Raw genomic sequence first — 586 nt, forward strand, 5'->3', positions numbered from 1 at the left:
GTTATTTATTTTTGTTGTATAACGTGCACATCACAAAAGGGTGGTTGGAGGGCTGGGGGGGGACATTAGATATCCTGACCAAAGAATGTGTGGCAAAAAGAGAAACATTTCATATTTCAGTATTTTATCACACATATTAATTTAATCTAATTCGAGTGGTTAGTGCGCAGATGTCACAGCTAGAAGACCCGAGTTCAATTCCAATCTCTGTGTGGAGTTTGCATGCTAGGTTAATTAGCGACTCCAAATTGTCCATAGGTATGAATGTGAGTGTGAATGGTTGGTTGTCTATATGTGCCCTGTGATTGGCTGGCCACCAGTCCAGGGTGTATCCCACCCCTCTCGCCTGAAGACAGCTGGGATAGGCTCCAGCAACCCCCGCGACCCTTGTGAGGATAAGCGGTAGAAAATGAATATTAATTTAATCAGGGCTGCACGGTGGTTAGCAGTGGTTAGCACGCAGACCTCACAGCCATGAGACCCGAGTTCAATTCCACTCTCGGATGTCTCTGTGTGGAGTTTCCATGTTCTCCCCGTGCATGTGTGGGTTTACTCCGGTTTTCCTCCCACATTCCAAAAACATGCT

The sequence above is a fragment of the Doryrhamphus excisus genome, chromosome 6 (genome assembly GCF_030265055.1).
Source record: "Doryrhamphus excisus isolate RoL2022-K1 chromosome 6, RoL_Dexc_1.0, whole genome shotgun sequence".
NCBI lineage: Eukaryota > Metazoa > Chordata > Actinopteri > Syngnathiformes > Syngnathidae > Doryrhamphus > Doryrhamphus excisus.